This window comes from Lepidothrix coronata, unplaced genomic scaffold (genome assembly GCF_001604755.1).
Source record: "Lepidothrix coronata isolate B3197 unplaced genomic scaffold, Lepidothrix_coronata-1.0 Scaffold2, whole genome shotgun sequence".
NCBI classification, from domain to species: Eukaryota; Metazoa; Chordata; class Aves; order Passeriformes; family Pipridae; genus Lepidothrix; species Lepidothrix coronata.
This window is the reverse complement of record NW_016690182.1, coordinates 10,072,237-10,098,978: the sequence shown is the minus strand read 5'-3', so window position 1 is coordinate 10,098,978 and position 26,742 is coordinate 10,072,237.

The following is a 26,742-nucleotide window of genomic DNA, read 5'->3' as shown; positions in this document are numbered from 1 at the left end:
TGCTCTTGAGGGATTTCTTGAAGTCAAATCCCAACCATATGGAGGGAGCAGTCAGTTCTATTTATCTTTCACACCATATGAAGTACCACCAGCTAGTCCAGTATCTTGCTGGTGAATCTAAGCAAGACATGGGTAATGTTAGTAGTCAGAAAGAAGCACTTGACAGCACCGTGTGCTTCCTTCAGTGGGGAACATCTGTTTGCAAACCACCAAACCACCATGAAAAAAAAATCAGGATTTCTCATTGCTGATGTTTTCCATGGAGCCTTGACTACTGTGTATATTCTGTGTGTGCATTCAAATATGTCTACCTTGTTACAAACAGACTTTCCCAAGTCCTGACTAGTTTATTATATATAAATCCTTCATGGTTTAGAACCTAATTATTCCTAGATTTCTCCAGTCCAAAACAACATTTGGGGTTCTGTGCAGCTGCTTTAAAAGAAGCTGCAGCTGGTACCACATGTCTTATGTGTTCTGGACTGTTCTGCTCCCAAGGGAGAAGGAGATCCAGGAGATCTCTCCCAGGAGATCCAGGCCTTCCTTAAGAGCTAGTCAGCAACTAAAATCTACAGTCCCACCTCATTTTTGGGCTGACAGAGCTCATCATTTTGAGGACCTGATGTAAAACAAAATTCATGAACTCTTAGCATGTCACCAGAGAGGCTCATGCCAGGGTTTACAGACAGTGATAAAAGGAAAGAAAATTGAAATATATATTTTAAGGAAAAATATTCATTTTGTAACCAAAAGACTATTCAAAGGGGAAATTTGTGAAGAAAACTCAGATTAAAGGTCCTGCACTGATTGCTGGAAGATGCTGAGATAATACAGACATGGAAAATCTAAGAGATATGAAAAAGAAATGGTAGTTCTTAAATATTTGTGGAAATGCTTTCATGGTTCACAGTCCTTGGCAGCTCTGCCCACAGTCCAGAGTGTTTCTGAGGATCTGAGTCAGAGTCAACCCACCATTCCACTGTTCTTCAAACACAACATCAATCCCTAACCACATTCTTATTTTCTAAGCCTGTCTTTACAGTGTAACCATTGCACAAGTGAAATGTTTTTATGCTGAGTGAGCTGTAATGAAAACTGTAGAAAAGCAAAAATAAAAGCACATTCACCCATGACAGCATTTTCCCCCCCATTCTATACAGTGAGAACACAATGAGGGCAGGAATATTGCAAAGACACAATACCCAGGCAGAAAGTTCCTACCCACTGGTCAAAGCACAACTCACTGAAATGTCTTCTAAATATTATATAATATATATATTTATATGGATATGCTCACATATATCTATATGAATATAAACCTACATATTTGTACAACTCTATACACACACTCATTTTCAGACAAGAAAACATTTCATGTTGAGAAACAGAAATAAAATGAGAGAATCAAGAAAACACTCCATGAAATGATACTTTGTTCCTTCCTTCTCATCCTTTTTTCCAAGGAGACTGACCTATTGGTCTAGACACCATAAAAATTGAAGGATACAGCCATGGAAAACAAAAGCAGTCCCTGTTTGATCTTCTGCTTCTAACACATGGGATTCATACATTTTAAAATGGAGAATTTAATACTAATCTCTATCTTAGAACTAGGACTGCCTTTTTAAGCTAAAGTTCATGTGATTCAAAGCTGACCTTCAGAATTTAGCATTCTGCATTTACACTGTGGATCTTATCTAAAGGAAAGGACATCTTTTCTTGTAGCAAATTTAATCAAACTGAAGGTAAGAAGAATGCCTGTTTACTTAAACTATTTTAAGATTTTTGATTGCATTTGTTTAGTCTTTTATGGAAATGAATAGAACAATGTAGTCTAAAAAAAAAAAAGCACATCAAACTGTTTTGTGCACTTCATATTAAAGGGCTTTCTATTTGGCTCAAGAACAGTTGGAAGTCTTATTTTATAAGGCTTCTTAGAGAGTAATTAAAACACTTCTTGTCACTACTTTTATCTTTCCTAACTACTCAGAGTGATTAAATAAAGACACTGAGTAGCTACTATAAACCTTCTTAACACCAGCACAGGGAATGTTCAGCCATGTGGCTTTTCTAAAAGCCACAATTCTTTTTTGTCTCAAACATGCAAAAAACTGTCCAGAGGAACGGAGTTTTTTCCTTAAATGAGCATTATAAAAGCACATAACCATTCCTTCTGAGCCATCCACACATACCTGCATTTGAAAAGTCTTAGCAATGTTTGATTAAAACTGATTTCATCAACCATCTATTTCCTGATGTAGTACCCATGCACCCAGGGTAATGGGGTAAGAAGTAAAGAGTGACCTTGTTTAGGGATGGAAATTAGTTTTAATTCCTACTCTCTAATAAGGACTAATTATGTCATTCCTATTTCTATTTAAAAAAAAATAAATTAGAAAACTTACAGAGCTCTGAAGCTTAGGGCCTTGATGAAGTGTGAATCTTCATTTGAATCACCTTTCTAGAAGGGTTTGGTAACTGCTAAGCTTGAACCATTTAATGATACGGTTATCAAAATTAGTTAGGGCATAAATTAAAGGGAAAAGTACCAGTAGTAGAAAAGGTCAAGAAACTCCTTCAGACTGCTGCAAAATGAAAAAGTCCTACTCTATTTTATTATAAGCTTGTTTCAGTTGAATTTATGAGATTATATAGTACAATCAGATAAAAGCATTATCTAAGTTATTATTGGTCTCGTCTTTGAATCAAAGATTTTTGCATAGTCACCTGAAACTTCAGGTTTTTAGTCAGAGAATTTTTAAATTATTGAGTTTGCCCTACCTGGCACGAAGACATTAGTTGGTAACTCAGTCCTTCCCCAGACAGAATCCTGGTCCTTTGCATGGCTCTACCCAAAAGTTAAGCAGGAGAAAGGCACCTGGCGTTTAGATCCACGCTGAGGGCATTGTGTTCACTGCCACAGAGATCCTGAAAAAGGCATTGTGGTACTGGCAATTAAGATTTATATCATGTGTTTAATGAAGATATACACTGTGTTTAAATATTCTTGGACACTGTTTGCCCATCAGTACAACTTGACAATTATTTGAAGTTGATACAATAAAATTGAACCAGATGCCTGTCTGCCCACCCCAAATATTTATTTTCCATGACTCTTGGCATCTGCATATTATGTATATGTACCCCTGCATTGTTTTTAATTTCATAGAATCTTCCCTAATATTCTTTTTAAGGAATATTGTAAAAATGCTCACTGATTAAGCTCAAAGGCTCCCTTCATAGATATCTCAAGCTCCACTTTTACCTTCCAGTTTGAATTCCTGTTTGTTCTTCTACTCAGGATTTGTTTATTATGCCATACTACCAAAATTAGCTAAATCTGGCAGATTCTCAGTCAATAAAACTGTATGTGTATGTCAGAGGACAGATATGAAAAAGAAACCAAGATCAGAATGGACTAGAAAAATCTACTGTGATTTGTGGTATGAAGTCTTTCTGTTATATTACTTTATATTATATTAGTACTAAGTATTTTCCTTTATATTATTTTAATTCATACTATTGCCATAAGTCCAGAATTGTTGGGGGGAGTCTGTTGGCTAAATCATTTATTATCTACCAATCCCAGCAATAAAGAGGGGTAATTAATTCTCTGCTGAATGCTTTCAGTAGGAGGGGAACATATGGAGCTGGTATCTCCCATTTCAAATATTGATCCACTCACTAAGTCTAACTATAAGTAAATAGTTATGCAGAAACTATACATTATCTGTACATCAGCTGTAATTCCTCCAGAAAATGTAGTATAAATTCCCTTGTAAACAGGGAAGAACATAATCAGACATAAAAAAAATCAGACTCTTGTGCCACTGATGCAAATCAATGAGACTTTAGAGAAAACAAACCTGAGGAATTATCAAAACTGCTCTTTATATTTTCCTGCAGGGTATTTCATGTCAGCCACCACTTCTTATGAAAATTCACTTTTAAAATGATGATATTTGAGTATTCACTTATAATTTATCATCTTGTTCATGGAGATGCATGATTAATGAAAGGAAACTGAAAGGTAATTGAAAAGTCTTAATAAAATTTTATATATTAGATCTGTTATTTTTAGTTTTCCAAATGATCATCAGAAAGCCCCTTATCACTTAAACGGAGTCTCTTTAAATGACCACAAGATGAATATTATGGGCTTCAACCCCTATAAGAGATTTTAAGAGATTTTTGCATATGTAGAAGTCTTATCAAAAGTCTTTTCTTCTGCTGTCTTTTGCCATTTATTATTTGATCTCAATCTTTCCCTCAATGCAAGACTAAACCCCAAAAAGCCTGTTTATGAAAACTGCAATGCCTGACATATTTAACACAAGAAACGAAAAGGTTTTGAAAGTAGTTCTGTTCATCTAAACTAGGAGCAAATTAGCTTATTATTTAGTGTGCATTTTTACCAGTTCGTTTTACTCAGACAAATAAATCCTGTCCCTTATTCCTGGGGAATTATGCACACCAAAGCAGACCATGCAGAAGTGGAAGGGGTGCATGAAAACAGAAGAGATCCTAAGCTCTGTGTTCTCTCCTGTATCCAACCTGGCTCAGCACGATGAACTGCTTTATTTCCAACCAGAGCACCATGAATGGCTGTAACATACCTTTGAAGATGCTACAAAAATAACACTGTTTTTAATTTCTCAACAGTCACTCCCTTTAGAAATATGTGAACCTCTATAAATGACAAATAATGGCTAAGGATGAACAACCAGAGATGAACAGCCAGCTGGCTTTTGATATTCAAAGCGGACTCAAAAGCCAGCTCTGTAACAAAGGGAAAGGGATACATAACAGAGATATGACACATGGGTTCAACTGCTAAAACACACATCAAAGCCCAGCCTGGCTACAGAAAGGAACTGTTTAATTAGCAGCTTCAAGGAGACTGACCATTTATATACTGAACCATCAGCTGAGTTATCTGTGGTCAGATCAAAGGCAGTGGGATCTGAATGGTCAGGGATTATGTACTGTGTATCACTATGTATAATTATGCATTAATGCACAAGTCTGAGTCAGAAACTCCATATTTGCTCACAGGAAAATGTTTCCTTAATCAGAGGAGTTCAGAGATCTTTTGCTCTAATTGCCACACCAATGACTTTGGCGGACAGACACAATTCTGATGTACGAGCAAATATGTTCTAATTAAGGCTGCAGGGCTAGAGGAGGTAGTAGCAATATATAGTCAGTGCCTTTTCCCCACCCTTTCTTTATATATATGTTCTATAATTATACAGATGCTGGGCAAGAATAGCTCAACAAGCATTGATAAATCCTTCCGTTTATTCCAGCTCAATTATTTCCATTTTAATTTTAGTATCACCATGTGTGAAGCCTCAAAAGCTGAAAAACTTGCTTCTGAAACCTTATTTGTCCCACGATTCTTCTAAAATCTGAGGTCGATATTTAGAATTAGCTCCATATTTACAGGGTTTGAAATGTGCATTCGCAACTGGTGCAATCAAGACGCAATTTCACACAAGCTCCTGCAAACTAATAATGAGGTTCTCAGTGATGTGAAGATTCAACTGTCAGCTCAAAGCTTTCATTTCCAAGCTATTCCATTCATTAGGAGAAAGAACATTTGGAACAGTGTTGGTAAGCTGAATGATAAAGTATCCTGAGGGATCTGAGCAAAAGCAGTTAACGAAGAAACCATCTAAAGAAGAACTTGTGTCATTTGCAACGAGGGCACGGCGATGCAGATCTCTAATATATTTTTACTTCCTCAATTAACATCACACAGCTCTACGCAGCTTATTATCATTAGATTTCAAAGCACTTTACAATGTCTACTGTCATCAGCCATCAAAACCACAAACCTAATTGTTCATTAGTAGTGGCTGTTATGTTTGTGCAGTGCTTTGGCAGGGAAATTTCTTCCACATTGTACTTGTGGCTGCATCTATCTCTACTATTTAATGATGCCATTTCCAGGCAATAAAATCTGTTAAAATAATCCAGGGAACATTTCTGGCCTAGGCCAATTTGCATTCTCCCAAATAATTCCCAAGCTGGGAGGCGGGGTTTTCCAGTGGAGATTCCCCAGAGGCCATTCACAATGCAGGGACTCTATTTTGGGAGGGAGGGGACTTGGTCACAGAATCAGTTAGACTGGAAAAGACTCCTGAAATCATTAAGTCCAACCTATTGACATGGTTGTCTGTGAGAATTTGCCTCAGCAAACATTTCTTAATTAAAAAAAAAAGGTATTAAAAGACATTATTTAGAAATCAAAAACAAACTAAAGAAAATAATTTCAGTTGACACTATTTTTCTTCCAATTTCTGGATGCAGGTACAAAAGAATAGAGTTCTTCATAAGAAAACATACGTAAGACAATGTCTAGCTTCTCAAAATATACCTTTACCTCAAAAAAAAAAAAAAGGGGCAAAAACCAGCCAACCAGAAGCACATGAGAAAAACAGAAGGACCTAGTGAAATAAATTAACAACTTTAATTTTAAAACAGAAGGGGATCATTTTGCTTTTGGAGTTTCAGTCTGCCTGGCCACAGTATCAGCAAGAGGCCAATCTCTAAATTCCTATTTCACAGGGAATTGCTATTTGGTATTAATTCAACAGGATCAAGAGCAAAGTGTTTCTTGAAGACAATAAGGGAAGTGAGGAGGAGCTCAAATGTTTTTTAATGTGTGCATGATGCCAAAACCAGACTCCATGCACAGCAAAGACTTTTCTCCTTACTACACAGTTTTTAAAACCATCTGAAGTGACAGAATTAAACTTCCTTTCCAAATAGTATTAAAGACAGAAGTTTTAAAGGAAATGATCTTTAACAATAATTTAAACTCCTAGAACTACACAATCAGAAATCCTGAATAAGATGAAAGCCATGAAGAGCACCTGTGGATTTATTTTCCTTTTTTGGTTTCAAGCAGCATTTTTACTTTGCAGCATTGATCCCCAAAATAACTCCTGCTAACATGTGGTTGTGAATTGAATCAACTCAGATCATCTGCTTTGATTTAAATATTGATTCTTTGTAATGTATGAGAACAGCTGCCTTTTTGAATTCCTTTCCATTCTCCTTATTACTAAAAACATCATTTTATCTCTGGAATTTTTGAAGCTTAAATAGCATTTCAACTATACTATCTAATGAACTCAGTCAGAAAAGACTTATTCAGTGACATTTGAGAAAAATACAATCCAGATTTCCAAACACTGACTTAACAAAACATGACATCAGGAAGTTGCTTGATATTATGTCAGGGAAAATTGTCTATATCTGTAAATCCAAACCCAGAATGTATAATTAAATTGACAAATGAATGGAATAGGTGATAAAAAGTTCTTCACCTAACTAGAATAAGGAGTTAAATCAAAACCCAGAAAGCACAATTATTTCACATTACACTCCAGCAAAGGAATGATGCCTTCAATAGATTAAGAGACACAAGTTGCCTCCCTAATATTAGGACTCTTTTCAGAAAACAGTGAATAATTATGTAGATAACATTGAAACACATATTTTTCAGCTTCTCAAGTCTAACACAGGCAAAACACGGTGCTTGAGAAGTGGGAAGAGAGGCCTCTTCCCTTAAACCTTCTCCACAACAGCTATGACTTATTTCTGAATTCTGATTTTTTTTATGCACACCAAGGGCAGTTTTATATCACTTGTAAACTGTCATTTAAGCTAAGTTGGTTTCCAAGGTCTACAGAACTCACACTCTCTCAAACATCTACCTTCACATGAAAACTAGAGCTCTGCAAGTTCCTTCTCCTCTCTTTACAAACAAAAAACTAGATGACTATGAAACAGGTCGGGTGAGAGAAATCCCACACGATTTGCATGACGACATATTAAAAAATAATTCAAAAGAGACAACAATTTATTATCTCTGAATAAACAAGGAATAGGTCAAAGACATGTTTTTGTCTTAACTTGGTCTACCTTGAATTTAAATTCTAAATATTCCATATTGTGTATCATTTTCATACAAATCAGCATAATGACAGAAAGACAAGGGTCCTTGACACTGTTGTCTTTCTTGGAGTCCCACCTTAAGCTAAATCCAAATCTGAGGTTAGCTTTTAAAAGTGAAGAGAAGGTCTAAGTGACTTGTCCTTTTATGTCCTCTCTCAAGCTCCACTGCAAGCTCTACCTACAGAACTTTGACTACCTCAGTAAAATATCCAAAGGCAGGATATGACTGGAAAATGCTGTGGGAATATCAATATACAGCTCAGCTGAGATGCTGTTCTCTGATGCATAGTCCTTCTTCTAACATGCATCACTCTGGAAGAAATTGAAGTTACTTTGAAAATTCTGGTTATTTCGGAATAAAAATATCCAAATAGGCAATTTCCAGTGCAGTTACTATAGAAACTGTGAGAGTGGGGAAGTTAATTCTAGCTCTCTAACAGGAGTCAAGAATAACCCCTTTCCATTACATATGCATAACCATAAAACTATGTTAGCTCATATAAAATAATAATTAGGAAAATTATTTTTTGATGAAGTGGATTTTTATTTTTAAAAGAATCTTGAGCAAGCGAAAAGAACCAAACTGCAAAAATACTCTGCACAGCAAGCTAGTTATCTCCTCAAAAACTTTGAAAAATAGCGGGGTTTTGAAAATCTCAGCTTTAAAGCACATTTTGAGCAGTATCTCTGCTTTCTTCCTCTCTTCTGTGCCTACAGACTCCAGCAAACATGCAAGTGTGGATGATCTATAAATTTCTACATCTTAGTGCACACACGAGCACAACTCCCAAAAGATCTGAGTAAGCAAGAAATGCATCATCGAACTCTCAGCTGGCAAATATTTTCTCAGGTGAGAGCTCAGGGCATTGGAGTCTCCCATGCAGATTTAAAATGCTTCTGCTGGCTACAGGCTCAGTAGCTGTTCCACAGGCTTTTATAGGATGTGGGATGTTCAGAGCAAACCTTCTTTGTTTTATTTCCCTTTCATTTTTACTTTGCTGCCCCAGTGCTTTCTCTCTGAAACAAGGAAAAGGCATCCACGTGAACTGTCTGCAAATCCTTGCAGCTTAATTGCTTTCATCTGGGGACTTGTTATTGTTAAATTTAATAGACATTGGGGTGTTCTCTACTGAGACCTTTAATGCGTTCAGGGCTTTAGAGATCTCTGAAGAAAAATTGAACTTATGGAGAGAAAGTCAATGGTCCACTGACTAAGGAAAATCATGCACCTGCTAAAGAACATCTTTCTTTCAATATTACACCACGGTCCTTGGGTCCTAAAGGACCAGGAATGACAGGACTAATTTAAACCTTTTAGTCTTGCTGTGATTATAAGATGATGTCCAGCATGACTATACCTATTATTTCTTGCAAAGTAACATAAAGGAATATTTTCTTGTTCAGAGTTATGTATTCCTAACAGACACAGAGTTCCTTATTAAAAGAGTGGGGTTTTATAACAAAGAAATAACTCATAGAGGCAGGCTGAGATTTTAGTTTACTATATGCTATCAATGCTTTTTCTATTTATATGAAGGTATGTCAGGATTCATTTCATCCTTTATAATCTGGAGTTCAACATGTATTTTGGTTTTCTGGTATCTTAATCTGCTCCAAATCAACCAATAAATATTGAAAAATTAAGGAGAAACTCTTTTGTTCAGAGACCACCAGCCTGATTTCTAACCTAATGTTGTTCATCTAAGCACAGAATTTTGAATGTTTATCCATAGCAAAGGTTTTGGGTTTTATACAATACTTTTACTCTGTAATAAACTATTCTGCCTGGCAAGAATTACTGAATGGGTCATTTTGTGCTCTGCAGTAAAAAAGACCAGGTATTACATTTTTGTCGTTTTAGCCAAATACTTTCTTTACATAGCTGAATAAAATAGAATTTAAAAGGTTAAAACAAAGAGCAACCACTAGTACAAGGAGAAAACTTGGCTATGGAATGAAGAGATGGTTTTCAGATGAGAGAAAGAAGCAGATGGAAAGCTGATGAGGCAAGGAAATGGCAACCTGGGACCTTATCAAGCCATCCAGGTGGCAAAGCAAAGTGTTAGAGCTTAATTCAGCAAGATGCTGAGGAATTCCTGAGATTGTGTTCCCTGATAGTCCCTACAGATGAAATATTACAGCATGCAATTAATTTGTACACTGCTTTTTATCCATAGCTTGCTAGGAGAAATAGAACTTTTCAAGAAGCTGAATTTCTTTAGAGTACATTGGTGAGAGCTTTTGAAAACTCCATGGAGAGGAGGATGGGGTTTAACACATTCAGAAAGTTAACATGAGCTGTTAACAACCCTGATGTGCAAATACCATACTAGCTCCATTCCAGAAGTGAAAATAATTTATAAGATCATAGCTTTGATAAAGCTCCTGGAGCATCTTAGATGATGGAGAGAAAATAAAGATGTTGAGGACCCTTTTAGCTGGAAAGTAAAGGCATTAGTGTGAAATATTTTGGATTCTAAGGCGTTTCATCTTTAGAGAAAACAAGATTTGATCAAAATGGTGCTGTCAAAAAAATCTTTCTCTGAACTTCCACATCCAATAGTTGTCAACACTCAACAATCTTCCTTGACCTACCCCAACTTCTCTCATTTGTTTTTGCCCTCCCACACCTTTATAACTGGACAGACCACAGGAACAGTTGTTTGGACTTGTTTTAACTCTTATCCTCAAAGCTACTGGTAAGGTCACACAGGTTTAGAGACTCCTAAGCGTGCCATAAAATTGGCTATGCCAAAAGCATCAATCTCTGTGCATGCAGAAGGATCTTATTTGTACAGCAAGGGAGAAGTGAGTGACAGGTCTCATTTGGAAGGCTATAAAGAAAAGGGAATGATTAGGGAAAACCATGCATAAGGAAAAGCTTCTGAACGTTAAAGCAACAGAAAATATTTTAGATATGATTAAAAGAAAAAAAAGTATTATAGAAACAAACAAAAAAAATTGGGAAAATTATATGTCACGTGTTTATCATCAGATTCTTAACTTGCCACCTATAGAAAAACCACACAAAAAACCCAAAAGGACATTGATTTTTAAACATTTTGTCAAAAACTTCCAATTCTGCTGAAGTCAATGAGCGCTGAAGGCACTGAGACACTTTATAAAACTGAGAGGGTTAAAGGCAGAGTGGAGCAAGTCTGGAGCCTGTTCTCTCAGGTCTCATGACAGCCTTCCTACTGATGCATCATGTAATTATTTCTGTTTAGATTTATCTCTAAATAATAGAAAAGTGAAACTTTTTTTTTTCCCCTTTCTTCTTAACACATGCCAAAATAGGAAAGTTTCCCTGGGAAATACATCTCTTGGGGAATATGTATTCATTTAGTAGTTTAACTGCAGTACCAGCACAGTAGAAACAGCTGCATTTCAGTTCTCCCTCAAGAATTGTGTTGTCTTTTGTCCTAGGAGGCTAAGAAAATACTGAGAAAAAACAAGTAAGAAGCGTTACAGAAAGGGTCTAGCAAAATTACATGCAGATGGAAAAGATTCCTAACAACAGCTATGACCACTGTGAAATACATATTTCAAATTTGACTCAGTTCTTAAACAGAATAAACATCAATTTGCCAGTTGTCATGTGGTTTGGAACCATTTATGCCATTTATTCTGAAGCAGCATCACATTTATTTTCCTGACCTGCTGTGAGAAAGGGTTTGAGATGTTACTGCCACAGTTGAAATATGTTGCTGTACTCAGTGAAGATATTCAGCACTGTGCTGCACATAATAAGCTTCAGCACTCATCTGACAATTAGTCATGTTGACACATTTTTATAAATTAGACCCAGTCATCATTTTCAGATGAGACATTTTCCCTGCAGAAGGGATCTTTAAGCTTTGCAGGACGCACTCAAAGTCAGACATTTACTACAACAGAAAGCAATCTCTGGTATAGAAAAAGAGAAAGGTGCCTTTTGAACACGCCAAAAGGAAAATGAAATGTGAACTAAATTTATGGTGGCAACAAAAATCCATTTGCTCTGAGTGAAGAGACGTTTCACGTAGCCTAACACTTCTCCTGGGCTAATTGTTCAAGTTCTATATATCAGAGTATAACCAGAGGTAAAACAGAGCAAAACCAAATTCCACTAATGAGTATGGCCCAGATTCTCTGAGGGCACAAACCAGCTCAGTTACACCAAATGCCAGAGCCACAGCAGCTATTTCAGACGTGCAGTTGGTGCTGCTGAGCCCGAGAAAGAACTAGAAGGTGGCAGAATAATACTTCTCCTTCTGTAAGTCTGTTTTGACTGATGGATTCCTGATGAATTTCCATTAAATATGAAATACTGCACTAGGTACATATTTTTAACTGCCTGGTAGTTAATTTTACAGTTGTGAGCTGAAGACCTGGAGCTCTCCAGTGAAGTATGTAACTACAGCTAAGTAATCTGTCTGCTTAATTATTCTTCTCTTAAACACTGATAAATACAAGTTTAAGAAAGCACTGCAGGCATCTTTTTAAGCAAATACTTTCCATATTTATGTATTTATAGACCCAATCTGACAGAAACGACAAATTACTACAGAACACCATAGTATATTAGTTATAGCACTATATTTTCTCCGTGGAGAGAATACAATTACTACTACCTGAAAACATTTAAAAATGACACATTCCCACATCTGGAGACTTTGGGTTTGTGAAGGTCAATGCACAGATGTTTTACTCGTATGGGCTGCAACAGAAAACAGTTCCACCTGTCAGTGATGCAGAAGTGTTGGGTTCATATTCCAGAGTGGATGCCAGCAGGTCCCTGTTGCCAAAGGCTGTCTGTCTTCAAGTCTCACCCACCACAGAAATGTTCTAAAAAGGCTCTAGCTGTACTCTAGCAAGTGGTGATGATGAGAGATTCACTGTTACTGCTTTATTCTGTCCTGACCTTGTGCTTTCCTGGGAGAGCTCCACAGAAGTCACTGCAGAAACCTTTTCATCAGCACCAAGACTTTTATGTACATTATGCAAGGAATAATGTGGCACTGTGTGTGAAACACCCTCCAACTTCAGGTTACAGATCATTTGCATTGCAATTTGTTTAATGACATTAAAAACAGCTGTGCATTCAGGTTTGACTGGAGTGTCACCTGGTTTCAAATTTTGTTGTAAAACTTGCAAATACTTGTTATTAACTTCCAATCTTTTGTTCTAACCATTACATCCAATCCCAGAATAATGAATTCTGCTCCACAGGCAGCCCTGCTAGCCAGTTTTATAAGTCTATCAACATACCCAAGTATATTTAAACAGCCTGGAGTGTGACAAACTATATAAAATGATCAAAGGACTTCAAAGTGTCATAGCACCTCACCAGGCAGATCTGTGCAAAGGTATCAGTTCTTACTTTGCAAATATTTGCAAGTAAAAAACAGATTTCCATGAATTTGTCAAAAGGCAAAAAATGTCACTTCTCCCAGCAAATACAATTCTTCATTATGACAGCAGTAAAAAATATAGAGTGGTGCATGTGCTCTGAGCTCTGCATATCTTGTAAAAATGAATGAGATCATTATAACAAAATCATAGGAAAATAATTATGGAAATAACAGGATTTTGGTAACTTTTTTTTTTATTTTATCGCACACTTTGTGAACCCAAAGTTATGTGTTTGATTTTAAGTAAACAGCTAAAATTTCATGATGGCAATATTGAATATTGAAAGTCAGGAGGAGTTCAAGCCTCTCAGCAAAAACAGTAAAAGGCACAAATTTTTCCTTCAAGAGGTTACAGGGTGGGTATTCACAGAGTCACTTTTCATTCTCAGGCTACAGACCTACAATGAAATATTTCTAACAAAGACTAACCAACACAAACCTCTCTGATATATGTGGATACCTACTTCAAAAACAACATGGGAAAGGGAGTATTTTGCCACATCCAGAAACCTAAAATTTATGGCTTATATGATTTCTGCATATGCTTTTTTATCCCCAGAAAAAAGATTTGGGTTCCCGGATCTAGTTACAAAAAACTCTATTTTAAGTGATATCCATCAATATAGATATTTAGTCCATAAACGTGTACATACATATACACACATATATATGCACTGCATATACATTCCTTATCTCTTTTTTTCCTCTTTTCAGGAAGGCAAACCTGTCTGCTTTGGAGAAAACCAAAAATTTCAGCACCCTTATTATCTTACTTAAATACACAGTCGTAAACAGTGAACCTACTAGGGATAAGTCTAACCTGAAATTATTTTGAGAGCTCTGTGCTTTGATGGTGAATCACAATATAATTGGCTTTTCTTTCAAAAGAAAACTAACATGCAATGGGAATATGGTGCCTGTATCAATCTGCACACAGATGTATGTACATTACAGAAACATATTTTAGCACAGAAATGTGAATACATGACCACAAGCACACAGAGACTCATTTATACCTACTTATTTGGTTTTTCTAATGTAACTTACACAAAAAAATATATTTGGCATGACCGTAGGGCATGATTAAACTGTTTTATTGGATTATTATTCAACACATTTATTATGGTGGTGCTGAAATAGCCACTGTGATCATATGGATAATTTATACCTGGAGTATTTGCAGTCTAAAGACAAGGGACTGATGCTGTGAAGGGAAGCAGAGCAGGAGCCACAGCAGAGTGAACACTGGGTTTGTACAAGTGACTTGATTCACTTGAACTTGTGAGTTGAGCTAGGAGGACATTAGGCTACTAGAAGGGAAAAAAAGAAGTCAACCATATAAGAGTGAAAAGACACAGGGGGACAGAAATTAAGATAAAGAGAGATATTAAGTGATATTAAGCAGAAGGCAGGACTGTAGTGACCAGTCAGTCTTTGAGCCCAGTTGAAAGAACTCTGGAAGGTTCTGTTGGTATTCCCAGTCTCATAGTGGGCCAACACACAGACATGTTTTAGTTGTTTTCTTTTCCTCGATACCCAGAATCAGGTTTTCCTGACAATTTTGTTACCAATAGTTCTTTGCAAACTACTGTCTTTGTATGTTTGTGTGCATATATATGTGTGTGTGTGTGTGTGATAATCTCCTGGATCCTTGAATTAAATATTTTCAGACTATTTTTACGTGCAGATACTCTGTTTCTCTGAGGGACCAGAAGTGGAATGACTGGGAGCTTATTCACCAAGGGAATCTCAACTGCATGAAAGAGCAGCGCTTTTTTCCTTACATTTTCCATTTAAAACAAAGTTGAACATGTATAATAAAGATGTAGTTTCTGACAGATTGGAAAGAACACAGAAACCACTCCTTTGAGCCCCAGAGGTAAGTAGAACAAATTCATAGGAGATTTCAATTTGGATGTGCATTGTGAGTCATTTCTACACTGAGAAAGATTTAATGTCAACATCAGTTGATTCAGTACTGACATCAGCTCAGAATTTCACCTGTTATCCCCTGGGAAGAGTGACTCAGCCTCTAAGTTTACTCCAGACTGATTTCATGACATGAAAACAGTCATTGAGTAATTGTCAATATAATTTAAAAAAGAAATCAGTAATCCACAGGGTAGATTTCGGGCTAATTCACTGAAGACAACCAAGCAGACATTAGCTAAAAATTCCTCTGGCTACACAACTCTGTCAGGAATTCTCACACTAATAAAGAAATCAGTTCTAAAGAATTTCTTTTCCCTCCCACCTTTCTAGCCTTTGCCTCCTCTCTTTTGTCACGTTAAGCCTCACTGGTCATCATTCTTACCACTCCTTCCTTATATCAATCTGTCTTCAGCTTCTGATTTTCCACTTCATATCCTCCATTTTCAAACAAAACCACCTCCCCCAAATCACCTTGCACTCAAGAAGCTCTTCAGTTCCAGGGGAAGCAACGATGTATTATGAGTATAAAAGTCCTATTTCTGCCTCCAAGCCCAGCAGTCCTGGGGTAATTGCCAGAGTTATAGTGGCTTTCAAGTTGAGTTTACAAAATCAAGCTGGTTTCAAAGCAGCACTTACTGCTCCATAATTTCATCTAATCCCCACAGCTACTGACATAAACTAATTGCATGTACACATATGATCCCATTACGAGTGGTGCAATCCAGATGGTGCCAATCTGGGATTGCAAACACAGTTCCAGTGCTGTCAAATGCATGCCAGGCTTACCTGCTGCATTTATAACTTCATTCCTACTTCTTTATCATAGACATTTTCTGTTCAGCTTGTTGGGCAACACAGTAAAGCCATGTTGTCCACATGGAAAACATTGTCCAAAAGGTGTCCTAATAGACCCCACAAACACACTGATGTCTGAAAATTTTTAGATTTTGCTTTAAAACATTTTAGCCTTACCATTTGCATCACTAACACCACCACTATTTATTATTAATTCAGTAACTTTTCAGCATTGCTGTGATTAGCAATAACCTACAGACCATGAAACCTGAAATCTCAGGTACAAAAAGACAGTTCATACCTGAAAGAATATATGCTATGTTCTTATTTAAGTCTAAATAGAATAAGCAAACTAACCACGCACATGGCCTGGTTTTTTTTCCTATATCACCTCACAAACTAATTAACTAGTAACCTAAAACATACCTATGCATCAAAAAAAATCAAACCAAACAAACAAACAAAAAAACCCCAACTGACCAAACAAAAAAACAACCAAAACCAATCCCTTACATGCCACAATGAGTTTGATGATTTGATCTTTGTTTGGAGGCAAAGAGAAATTGGGAAGTGCCGAGCAATGTTTCTCTTTCAAAAAAAAAAAATAAAAAGGACTCAGTTCTAAACTTACTTTTCCCTAGATTAATAAAATGCTGGTAAACACTGCTGGAAGGATCTGTATTTGTACAGTCATACTGCAAAGCATGTACATTTAGATCCGAGGCACACAGCAGAGATTAGTTATTAATTTGGGGAAATTTTGTTCCTAGAGTGCCACAGAGCACATCATCTCACAAAATGTGCTAAGTCTTTGTGATATATTAAAAGCCATTTAGTTTGATTCTCTTCTCACCTTTTAATTCCATTGATTCTTGCACTGCTACCCTGATCCACATCAGCTCCACTTAGAGTGAAAACAAGTCTACTTTTTGGCAAATACTCAAGGCACTTTAGCTTTCGCTTTCTATCTGCATTCATGCAAGTAAAACTTACTTTCCAGAGCAGATTTGAAGTCAAATGAAAGGGCACTAGCCTGACTGATGTAATTCAATATAGAATTCTACTGAATATTCAGCAGCTTTTTTTTTTTTTAAATGTTATTTCTTCAGCTCTGGAAAACAGTAAACACAAAATGAACGGCTGATATGAATAGCCTGAATTTGTGGAGATCTAAAGAGTCTGATCATTCAGAGGTGTAAATCAGTTTGGTGGCTCTGCTGGAGCTGGTGGTCACACACCAAGGAATGAAGGCACTCGGTGTTTCTTACACGGATTCTGAGTCTTTGCATGTTAATACATAAGCGCAGATGATTTTATGGTTGCTATTATTGCCCTTCATATTATTAAACAAACAGTTTAAAATTACTGTATTCAGTCTGAATTGCTTCTCACAGAATCACTAGCAGAAATCCTTTCTGAGCATGCAAGAGGCACTTCAGTATTTCATGAAGTGTTAAATTGGCAAAACAACAACGCAAGTTCATTACTGCGGATTCTTTCCAGATGGAACCATAAATGTTCTGTACTTCACTGTGTGCCCACGGTACAAAGCAACAGAGTTGAGTATTCTGACCACTTTTTAAGGAATAACGTTTCACACAGTGATCATTTATTTCTGCAAGAAATAAGCTAATCCAAAACAGAGCAGGGAAAGGAAGATTCTAGAACACTTCTGTTTATTTTCATCTAGTTTTCAGCTCCAAAGCTAGAGCTGCTCTCTACTTCTCCACCTCTAATTCAGAGAGGCTGAGTCAGAAACCCTTCTCAAAATACCTGAGCCCAGGTGCTGACAAGCCATGGAAGGGACCTACAACCCACAGCAACCTTGGAACCAGCCAAAGAGCCATTGCCAACTGCAATGACATTTCCAAATGGCAAAACCAAGGGAACAGAATTTGGGAAATTTTAACTAATGATTACATATACAGTGATAAAATTAAGTTTTAGAGTTGTGTTCAAGAGAACTACTAAATGCTCTTAATTTTGTTTTTTTTTTTTTCCTTTACTATGGTAGGTCCTATTTTTGTAATCTGTCCATCTTTTTATTTACATATTTTTATGCTTGAAAAATGTGTGTATGTGCCTGTTTTAAAACATGAGTCTAGTCCAGTCTCAGCCCAACGTAAATCAAGATTAATTCCAACAGTGTAAACCAAACAGCAACAAAACATCCATATAAATAATTAAAATATAATCAGTTCTATCTGTCCACTGTTCTTTGCCTAAAGAAAAAGCCACTCCAAGACTTTCAAATACATTCAAAAAAGAAGTTGATATATTTTTGTCTTCACTTACTTTGACTAGGTTTGCCCCTAAAGAAGTATCATTTCATTAGTGTGTACCATTTCATTCGGTGGATTTGCTTAAAGTTTCCACAGTTGTACTGGAAATTAAAATCAATCTTTTAAACCACTCCATCTAAGCTGTTCTTTAAACTAATAAATTAGATCTACTTCTCCCCTTGAATATGTCTGCATTGTGACAACATTTGTTTCTAGTTAGAAGTTATTATTTTTAATAAAGATTTCAAATGTCTAAAAGAGGTAGCTCCTTTTTCTTGGAATTTTAGGTGTAAAAATAAATATGGAAACAATGCTAGAGCAAAGTAACAGCAACACATTCATCTCCCTCTGCTTTAGAAAATCTGTGATATCTTCAAGGGAGCATCCAATATGAAATTATGCTTGCTGGTCCCCTGAGCTTTTTTGTACAATCAAATTCCCTTGTAAAATGTTAATACCACAGTCCTGGTTCACTTACATGACAGGAAGCATGTCTTCCTCCTGCATGCAGTGAATTATCCATATTTCACAAACACATCAAGTTCTCTTTGTTTAAATCTCCGGTTGTGTATTTCACAGCTCAAAATGGAAATTTCCTTAAATTCCATCAAGAAACTCCTTGCTGTAAAATGATATTTGCCCAATTAAAAAATAAGCACTGCTTACAATGCGATGAGATCAGCTTCATGGGGAAGGTGGCTTTTAGACATTTATTTTGACTGCAGTTTTTGTATTGGAATTAAAAATTAAGAGAAGGTCATATCATTCTTTATTGTGAGTAACTTTCTTAGACATTAAAATAAGCTGTGTAGTACTATCTTCTTGTGCTACTACAATGGAGCTGCTCAACTTTTTCTCTCCCACTATTATTTAAACTCACATAATTTTGACTTGTCTGTAATAGTACTATAAAAATGGCTGTATTGTTAGACACTTTAATAAGTCTTTCCTCCTAAAGAAATGATGAAAACTCTATTGCTCTTGAAAAAGCTGATGGACGTGGAGTAAAGTTCTTTTGTGACATCTTCAGGATAAATTCTGAAATCATAATGCATATTTCAACTCTCTGGCAATAAACAGGGCATGAAGAGCAGAAACAAACTCCATAGCAGTAATAAATTTCCACAAACAATCACAGGGTCACATCTCTACTATTTCTGCATCCCACCAAAACTCTTCTCAAACTCAGTACAAATAAATCTGCCATCAAGTTAGTAGAAAAAGATGATTTATTTGAATGTATAATTTCCATAAGCCATGGTCCAGAGGTTAAACTCTCCAAAAGCAGAAGCACTCAGAGTCCTCAGACTCCTCTGAAAATACCACTTGTAGCTGAGACCTATCTAGATATTTGGAAAGCAAAGATAGTGATCTAAATGAATATTCTTTATACAAATATACTATCATGTTAGGAAGGAAATCGAATGTATTACTTGCTCTTCAGAAAAATCGTACATTTAATATTATTTCTTCAGAATATGAATGCGTGAGGACAAAAAAAAAATAAATAAAGATTACATATTTTTGTTCCGTTTTAGTTGGATGGATGTTGGCACTTATCTCTGTGTTCATGAATTACCCACAGACAAAACAATACCAAAGCAGAATGGTCCACAAGTTTGAGCATGTGGATTAAAACTATTGCCTCCAGTAGATCAACTAGTTTATTTATGGATTCTTGTGTCAGGTTTTACATCAACTTCACTGGAGAAGTTCCTTAACCCATTTGTCTACATTCCTCTAACAACAATAATGTCAAACTACCCCTTTCTTCTAGAGTCTGATAAAGAGGAATGAGTTACCATTTTGAAAAGAGTCTAAGGAGAAAACTATTCCACAGTCATTAAACCACGCTTTCAGAGATAATCAATCTCTAGAAGGAATGATGGCAAAATCTCCTTCCCCCTGCCTCCAGCCTTGTGTTAAGGCAGGTTTCTAGCTTTTTTATACCATGTAAAATTACCTCTTTCTAGCAGAGCCTGGCAAACTGGGCAGATTACCAAACAAGCAAACACCAGATCATCACCCGAAAAAAGAAAAAACTCCTCCATGATGCCACATTTTTGCAAGAGGTAGGAAAGAATAGTATATTCTTCAGACCTATACACCAAAGCAATACCTGCCAGAGGATAAGTTCATGCCTATACCTTGGGAGCACATATTCCACTGATACTGTTTCAGGGATTTACATTCTCCTGCAACATTAATCACTGTATTTTAGATTCCCTCACAAACATGGTCTCCTCTCTGACATTTTACAGCATATAAGTGCAGCATGTTGTTCCTTTTGAAGATCTTTGTCACTGAGATACACAAAACCAACTTCCCCCAGAGGACAAACTCAGACAAACCTCAATTTGCAACTAAAACAAAGGGCCAAAACTAACAAACAAGGGGGGGAACCACGAGAATGATTTGATGACGTGGAACATGTTCCAGGCTGGGTGCACCCATCTGGGATGTCGTCACCACAGGACAGGGCAATGACCCAACACTGCCCACCCTCACACACACCAGGAGGGCTCCCACTCAGGAGCTCCCAGGGGCTCAGTTCCTCCACCCAAAGGGCCACTCAGGGGACTGCAGAAGGGAAAGAGTCACTCACCAAAGGTGTGAGGCCACTCGGGCCCAGGCGGTTTCCAAGGGTTTCCTCACACTCCCCAGCTGCAGCTCTGACCACAGACACTCTGACTGGAAGGAACCCACACCTGAGGGGTTTGGGTGGAGCCTCATTTAAATTGGGTCAGGGTTCATGGACACACCTGGTGATGGCCCCGAAACTTCTCTGGGATGAGGACTCTCATAGTCTGGGGACACTGCCCATTGGCCAAGGGGTCCAGCCTTTTTCCCTCCTGCTGGTGGAGTGGGGAGTTGTGGTGTCAGTGAGATGGGGAAGGTGTGTTTGTTCCTGCCACAATCTTCACCCTTTCCCTTGGCAGACCAAGGGCAAAAAGTCATCCTCTTGCACTATGTGTGCTCATATGTGAAGCAAGAGAACAAAACTAAGAAAAGCTTGGAGATCCACCACATATGATGATTTGCCAGGTTAGAGAAGAAGGTTCCAAAAGGCAGGAGTACTTCCACTTGGGAACACTGGGAAAGCTCCTCTGCATGTGATGCTCAGTGGAGAGTTGAAGAGAAATGAAGCACCAGTATATTCCACATTACTCTTACAACTCACAGCAGAGGCTGAAGGGGAAAAGTGTGCCCTGGTTTCTCTAGTGTTCCTTCCTTTCCTCCCACTGATAGAACACTGGCAGGCCCAGGCATCAAGGCAGTGTCCAGCAAATTGGCAGCCCTGCATTCTCTCACACTTATCAAATAAGCAATACACCTAAAAATGTGTTTTATATAAATGACAGTTTTTATTGTCTAATGTTATTGCATTGCCTTAGTGTTACCAACATGCAAAGTGATGATTTTCAATAGTTTCAGTAATTTACTTTCAATACCTGTTTTTAATAAACAGTCATATTTCTTACATTTTCTTAAGTCTTATAGAATGCTTTTTTTAAAGTAGGCCATCCAGCCTTTAAAATCAAGTACAACTATTTGCCAGGACATGGCCTAGTTGAAACCCATTCCCAGTCTCACATACACAGCAAGAATTGTCCTTATACAGCTGAACTCCCTGCAGATACCCTGAGCGAAGTGAAACTCTTTTGTGAGTCATCTTGAAATGGCTGCTGAGATTCAGGTTATAGAATGACCTTATTTTGCATACCAGTAAATATGAATTTTTCTCAAGTTTCCTCATAGACGTATCTCACCATTGTATAGTTCTTGAAATGTTTGAAATTCCTTTATGTTATTTCAGATTACTCTTTAAGTAAGTTGACAAGCCGGAATGCTGTCTGAGCCACTGTAAAGAGACTGACAACCAACACAATCTGAAGTCAGATAAAAGGAGATTTTTGATGGGCCTGAAACTTATGAGCAAGGCAAAGAATAAATCTGTTTCTTGTAAGTTACTTTCTTAAAGAAAAAATATCTGGAGTGTATTTCATCTAGGACCTGTCAAAATAATAGCTCAGTGATGTGAATTCAGAACATGAAAGTGTTCTATTAGCAATCAACAAGAGACAAGAGATACACCAATCTTTTCTAGTGTAGTTTTCTTATCAGACACATTTGTTTTACTTCATGAGATTGTTCTAAATGCATAAAATTTACATACAAATGGCTGCACTGTTAATTCCTACTATGGAACTATTCTGAAGACTTTTCCTTTTCTGCTTAGGAAAGGAATTTCCCAGCCAAGAAATGTAAGTGAAGGATGTCCTCTGATCACATTGGTACAGTTCCACCAAATATGGCTTGAATATCTTAGTTCCTATCACATAATAATGAGAAATTATAGAAATTGCAGGTGTTACATATTGTAACTACAAACTAGGCAGAGTAAACAACAGATACTGATAACATGAGTAAACTATTACAGAAGTAACCTAATTACTTTTTTTTCATTACATGTTCAGATATCTGATTATGGACTTCATTTTCAAACACACAGCTTTTTTCCTCTTTTCTCCTTTCATACAAATTATCATACAAAGTAGTGCTAGAAAGAATACTTCTTTGCAAAAGGTTAATAATTAGGTTTCTATTCCTTATTATGAACACAAACAACTATGAAATACCTACTCAGATGTGAGTTTCCTAAGAAAACATATCTTGTCACAGCTTCAATGTATATCTTGTCTTGAAGGAACAAAATTACAGGTAAGTTATGTTTATCTAAGGTAAAGGTGCTGTGAAAGAGGTTGCATAATAAAAGCATTTTCACTCAATAATGCTTGTGAGAAAACATTCTTCATTCCTCATCCAGGTGAAATTACATTGCTCTAAATTAAATTCAGGATCAGAAGAATCCTAGAATTATCAAAATTATGAGCTTCCCTTTATTTTCACAATGAAATGAATCAGAACTTATTTTCACAGTGGCACTAATCATTGCAATTATTTTCATTCATTTGAGCAGAATTCAGCTTCTTATGAAAATGCCAGAATTATGCCTCCCTCTCCTATGATCAAAAGCAGTAATTATCATAAAATTAATCTGAGTTTCAGACCTGTTCAAGTCCACTATGAAAAGGAAGCCAACATCATCACAGACAATTGCATATGAAAACAGAGCAGGGATTTATGGGTTGGTTTTGAAACTTATGGTGCAGTGAACATCAAACCAAAAATATGTTTTCAGATGAAGTCTATCACCTGTAGGTGCCACAAAGAAAATATTACAAGACAAAGTACCAAACTGTATCAGACAAACATTTAATGAGACATCAGTACTCAAAAGAACCAATTCACTAATGCTCTCAAAACATGAAACTCTCTTCAAAACAAGGATATTTCTAATTCAACAACAAAACTTAGCCAGTGCATCAGATTCCAGAAAATTTTACTGAACTTTTCATTTCTGCAATATTTCTGCAAGACATTTTTAGGTCATTCACAGCAATTAATCCATCTTTGTAAAGACAGAGGCAGCACCAAATGCTTTTGAGCTGAGGGCTTACAGCTATACCTGTTCTTTCTTGTCCACAGTATTAAAACACTCTTTTAGTATTAACATAGAGGGCTAATTTCAGATTTAGCAGGGATAAAAAGACAACATCAAATTAATTTTGTAAAAGAGGATCATATTTAGAATCATAGAAATATTTGGGTTGGAAGGGACCTTAAATTTCATCCAGTCCCACCCCCTGCCATGGGCAGGGACATTTTCCACTATCCCAGGTTGCTCCAAGCCCCGTCCAACCTGGCCTTGGACACTTCCAGGGATGGGTCATCCGCAGCTTCTCTGGGCAACCTGTGCCAGGGCCTCACCACCCTCACCGAGGAGAATTTCTTTCTAATATCCAATTTAAATTTACCTTTTTTACTTTAAAACTGTGGCCCCTTGAACTGTCACTACAGGCCTTGGCAAAAAGTCTTTCTCCGTTTCTTTTTATAAGCCCTATTTTTGTATTGAATGATTAGACTATGACAAATCAGTTGAACATTTATTTTCCAAGACATAAAAATGAATGAATGAGGCAACAGGAAAAGGTATGTATGAAGGGAAACTTTCAAGATATTCTAATGGCTCTAATTTTAAAATCTGCCATCAAATCTTGATGGATTATGGAAGTGTGTCTTAGATAAATTATAGGCATGACACTTTGGAGATCTAGAAGGTACCTTAATTTATTAAATAGTGACTGAGTACAAGTTCTATGGCTCAACAGTGAAGTGTGCTAATAATAAGTTCAGCTAACTGCATTCAGAGGGTGTTAAGGTGTACTGAACAGTGGGAATTCTGTTTTGGAGGTTAGCCATAAAGATTTAGCATTTCTTTTAAGGACATTATCCATATGCCTAATGTTATGGGCCCACAGTGGCAAAGTATACAGCAGAGACACAAAGAGATCAGCAACAGGAGATTCAGTATGGATATATATTTAGATATTCTACAGGGAAGATGTTGAATTATTCTGTAATGCATTTTGTATTGCATGCAGCATTTAACATAAGTGTTCAACCATCATTCTGCCAATATTAACTGTTATTTATTTTGTCAGAATAAGGAAAAATGAAAATTATTCTATCCTTAATCTATCAGTTTCTTACTGCTGGAGTTTAAATGGAATTGTTTTGCTCTTCTGTGCAAAAATAAATTAAGATGTTTATGAAGTATATTCCTCAGGTTTACATCTTACTATACATCCAAAATGACAGTATGTGTCAGAAGGCAAAGAAATTTCCCAGCCTGTGAATCTTTTCACTACGAACAGAACTTACCAAGCTGCTGAGTTCTCTGTTTTCCCTTCTGCTGAGACTAGAACTGACCCTCACAGCACTTTGCACAAAGCTGACACAGACTCTGGCAAAACTCTCCAGGTTCTCCCTGAAGTGGCAGGGATAGAGATGGTTGGTTTGCAGAGCTTCATATAACCACGGTATTTACCATAACACCTTCATTGGCAACGTAGGAAAGACCTCAGTAGGATGTGTTCTAACATGGAACAAAAATTCCCCTCCTTTGCTGTAAGAAAGCAAAGAGTTTTCCAACTCTTTTCCTGGGTGAAGCAGACTGGTTTCCTTCCCATGCTGGTACTTCTCAATCGAGTAAGGAAATGAGTCATGAAGAAATCTGAAATGGAAGATGCAGGATTGCTTGGCTGAGGTTTTATGGGAAAGGCATGTTCCAGACTCATAGGGTAATACAGCCCCCCACCTTCAAATATAATTGAATAATTATGACTAGACATGAACAACATGAACTACACTGCAACTTTAAAACTGAGATTATATGTACTCACAAAACCCAAGTCACAGGAAATCTGTGAGTGAGCAACTTAGACAACTATGAAATCAGGGTACACTGGATTACTATGCTTTCCTGTACATCACTTTTTACTGTCCGTATTACTTGAAGTCTTCTGCTTCTGGCTGTGAGAAATATAGTAGTCTACACATTTAAAATTAAGTAATTTCTTTCATTTCTATACAATTTAAACGTTGGAAAAGGAGCTGGATTTAATCCACTTTATAATATCTTAATAATTTAAGATACCTGTTGAAGCCCATAACAGGAATTGAAAAAAATCAAAAATTTAGTATAAGAGTCCCACTGCAGCACATTATCCAAATGAATTGTTTTACCATGCCCTGGGCATTTTAATGAGATAACTCCATTCCAGGAAAGATGGTGCCATATCCTTTCAAAACCAGAATGTTTACTGGAAGCCCTGAATTTGTTTGATTGTCAGCAATGACACACTCACAGAGCAGCTGACCCTGACAGGAAATGCATTTGATGTGCTAATAAATAAAAAGCCTTTGCTTATTGTTAATTACAGTAGTTATGTAAAATATTTCTTTTCTGATTTCTGAAAAGCAATGGAACAACAGGCTTCCAAGTCAACCCACAAAAGCAGCTACTGCATGGCATCTAACAGAGTGGACACAAGTGCACTGTGCTGAAAAGGACCCACAGAGATATATTCAATATATCAAAAAACATTTTGATAGTGCTCAGTATGAACTTAATCCAGATAATTTTGTCACAGTAGGTGTTCAGTATTACACAGCTTATGTTCCTTTACCTGCCTTTCAGGTATATTCTTGAATTTGATATATTCTTGAGTTTGAAGCCCTACAGAAATCTCTTTAGACCATGGAAAACTTGCTCTGAATCCAGTACTGATGCAACTTGGGTCCAGAATTCTTGTCCTGTGGCCTTTATTGATGTATTTATTGCCCTTTCCACTCTCACAGCAAGAGCTGTTTTCAGATATTCTTCACAAAACTCATTTCCTAGCAAATCTAAAATTACTGCTATATTACTGCCAGAAATATCCACTCTATATTGAGCCTGCTCTTGC